General features: G+C 43.4%; 1 pseudogene; it reads right to left on the bottom strand.

The window, feature by feature from the left end:
- Positions 1–1,317: 1,317 nt before the first annotated feature.
- On the bottom strand, positions 1,318–2,470 carry LOC125399430 (glyceraldehyde-3-phosphate dehydrogenase pseudogene; annotated as a pseudogene).
- Between the last annotated feature and the right edge of the window lie 1,179 nt (positions 2,471–3,649).

Genomic DNA, 3,649 nt, shown 5'->3' with positions numbered 1-3,649 from the left:
ATACTTTGAAAGTTATAATGGCTGTGTATTGTATGGTAAAAACAATTCTCCATGCAACTTTCCCATTTTAACACACATTCTTAGAAGAGATGCCAGCATCTGCTACTCATTTTATGGATGGGAGCAGAGTCAACAGCCTTAGAATATGTACATAGTGTCTTACTTTAGAACAGAGAGTAGGTTTGCTTGTTACGAACAATGGAAATAATCTCTTTGGAGCAAATATTTCCATATTGTCTTAAAAATCCTTATAAGCGATGGTAAATCTCTATCCTTGAGGTTATTAGCTGTAAGGCATATCTATTTCCAGTGCAGTGTTTTCCTGAGCCTCCCTTTCCGAAGCTTGCAATAAGGACCTGGCCAAGAGGAGTGGGTACAAATGCGTGACTCTCCTGATGAATGTGCTTTCAAGTGCTTGGTCTCTGACTCTGGCCTCTCATAGTCTTCATTGCCATTCCCAAAATTATGAATGCCAATAAACTATAATTTTAGGGTATGACAGTGAGTCTGTCAATTAGCTATCAAAAAAGGGAAAGCCTCAGTTGCTTCACTTGTTTCCTACTATTGTAGGTACCATTTTGATTGAGTCATTAGGATGAATATTTTTGTTCCTATATTGAAGGAAACATTGGCATTTTTACCACTAGGTAAAATACTATGGAATATCTTTCTCATAAATGATCTTATACCAGATTGAGAAAATTTATTTTTGTCCCAAAGTTGTTTGTTTCTTATGAAAAATACCATCTGAATTTTCCCAGATATTTTGGCAATTTTATCTATGGTTGTCTGTATTGGCAGTGGTTAGTCTATAAATAGTATAAATTATGCAGACTGGGTTTTGAGTACCACCTACTCATCAATTTGTCAAATGATCTTCTATGTGTTTCATCTTATATCTCCATTTACAATGGACAACTTTTCTAGATAGAATATTGGCTGGCAACATGTTTTATATGCTATTTCAGGCTTTCCTGACCTGCAGGTCTTGAGCCCAGAGGTCTACAGCCATTATGGCAATTCTTCGCATATCTTTTCTTCTTTACTTGTCCTACCTCAGGCTTTTCTTTCTACCTTTGATGTATTACTTTATGGTTACACTTATAAGTGTAGTATTAAGGTAGACTTAGCTCATTTGTACCTGATTGGAGGGCTCAGATCTTACTGTGCCTTACACTGACATATTTTTGTTTGGTTTGGTTTTATCTGGAAAGTTTCATGGTTCTAATTGTTCTTAAAGTAAACTTTCTACTCCTTTATTTATTCTCTTTTTTGAGGGGATGCAGTGAACTTTATTGTATTCAAGAGAGTAGGGCTCCCTAAGCCCCTCCTACTATCTGGGGGTCTGGGATGGAAACTGTGAGGGAGAGCTCAGTGTCAAGGGTTGAGTTAGGACAGGGACTGCTCAGCAGCCGAGGGCCTCTCTCTTGCTGTGTCCTTGCTGGGGTGGGTGGTCCAGGGAAGGCTTCTTACTCCTTGGAGGCCATGTAGGCCATAGGTCCACCACTCTGTTGCTGTAGTCGAACTCATTGTCGTACCAGGAAATGAGCTTTACAAAGTTGTCATTGAGAGCAATGCCAGCCCCAGCATCAAAGGTGAAAGAGTGGGAGTCACTGTTAAAGTCGCAGGAGACAACCTGGTCCTCAGTGTAGCCCAGGATGCCCTTTAGTGGGCCCTCGGATGCCTGCTTCACCACCTTCTTGATGTCGTCATACTTGGCAGCTTTCTCCAGGCGGCATGTCAGATCCACGACGAACACGTTGCGGGTAGGAACTCGGAAGGCCATGCCTGTGAGCTTCCCATTCAGCTCTTGGATGATTTTGCCCACAGCCTTGGCAGCGCCAGTGGATGCAGGGATGATGTTCTGGGCAGCGCCATGGCCATCTCGCCACAGCTTCCCAGAGGGGCCGTCCACAGTCTTCTGGGTGGCCGTGATGGCGTGGACTGTGGTCATGAGTCCTTCCACGATGCCAAAGTTGTCATGGATGACCTTGGCCAAGGGGGCTAAGCAGTTGGTGGTGCAGGAAGCATTGCTGACAATCTTGAGGGAATTGTCATACTTGTCATGGTTCACAGCCATCACAAACATGGGGGCATCCACAGAAGGTGCGGAGATGATGACCCTTTTGGCCCCACCCTTCAAGTGGGTCCCAGCCTTTTCCATGGTGGTGAAGACACTGGTCGACTCCACAACATACTCGGCACCGGCATCACCCCATTTGATGTTGGCGGGATCTCGCTCCCGGAAGATGGTGATGGCCTTCCCGTTGATGACAAGCTTCCCATTCTCAGCCTTAACTGTGCCTTTGAACTTGCCATGGGTGGAGTCATACTGGAACATGTAGACCATGTAGTTGAGGTCGATGAAGGGGTCATTGATGGCAACAACGTCCACCTTGCCAGAAGTGAAGGCAGTCCTGGTAACCAGGCGTCCAATACGGCCAAATCCGTTCATTCCAACCTTCATCATGATGTCTCTGGAACGAGGCTGGCACTGCGCGAAAAGAAGCGGCTGTCTCTAGAATAAGGAGGAGCAGAGAGTCCTTTATTTATTCTTAATTATTTCCTTGAGAATCTCATACAATGCATTTTTGATTGTATTTGTACCTCCCTAAACTCCTTCATATTCATTAACTTGTATATTTATGATGTGGGATTTCCCTCTGTATGCTGTGATTACCATTAATGAATAAAGAAACTAGAAACTTCTTTGGACCTATAGCAGGGCAGAACTTAGCAAGGTGGGAGAAACTGAGCTGAATGCTGGGAGAAAGAAGGGAGGAGTCAGAGAGATACCCTGTAGCCCTGCTGGAGACAGATGTGGAAACTTTAGCTGGTAAGCCACAGCCACGTGGCAATGCATAGATTAATAGAAATGGGTTAAATTAATATGTAAGAGTTAGCCAATAAGAATCTAGAGCTAATGGGTCAAGAAGTGATTTAATTAATACAATTTTTGTGTGATTATTTCAGGGCTAAGCAACCAGAAACCAACAAGTAGCCCGCCTTGCAACATATTTACTCCTTTTAAAATTTATTTATTTATTTATTTATTTATTTTACATCTCAGCCACAGTTTCTCCTCCTTCCTCTCCACCCAGTCCCTTCCCCACTGTTCCCACCCTGAATCCACTTCTTTGTTTCTGTTTAGGAAAGGCAGGTCTTCAATGAATATCTATAAAACACGGTAAATCAAATTGCAGTAAGACTAAACATCTCCCATTGTATGAAGGCTGGGCAAGGTGACCCAATATGAGCAATAGGGCCCAAAAACCAGTAAAAGAGTCAGAGACAGCCTCTGTTACAGCCATAAGGAGTCCTACAAGAGGATTGTAACATATATACAGAATGTCTAGGTCAGTACCATTAAGGTTCCTTGGCTGTTGGTTCAGTTTCTGTGAGCCACTATGAGCCCAGGTTAGTTATGAGCCAGGTTAGTTCTGTAAATATTCTTGTGTCCTTGACCCCTATGGCTCTTATAATTCTTTCTCCCCTTCTTCTGTGGAATTCTCTGAACTCTGCTAAATGTTTGACTGTGGGTCTTCTGTTTCCATCAGCTGCTGAATGAAGCCTCTCTAAGGACAACTGGGCCAGGCAGATTCTCTTGCATCAGGTTTTTTTCATGATCCCCAAATGTCTCCCCCCTTTT

The sequence above is a fragment of the Myodes glareolus genome, chromosome 3 (assembly GCF_982192425.1).
Source record: "Myodes glareolus chromosome 3, mMyoGla1.1, whole genome shotgun sequence".
Taxonomy (NCBI): domain Eukaryota; kingdom Metazoa; phylum Chordata; class Mammalia; order Rodentia; family Cricetidae; genus Myodes; species Myodes glareolus.
The sequence above is the reverse complement of the archived record's forward strand: the minus strand, read 5'-3'. Positions and strand labels throughout refer to the sequence as shown.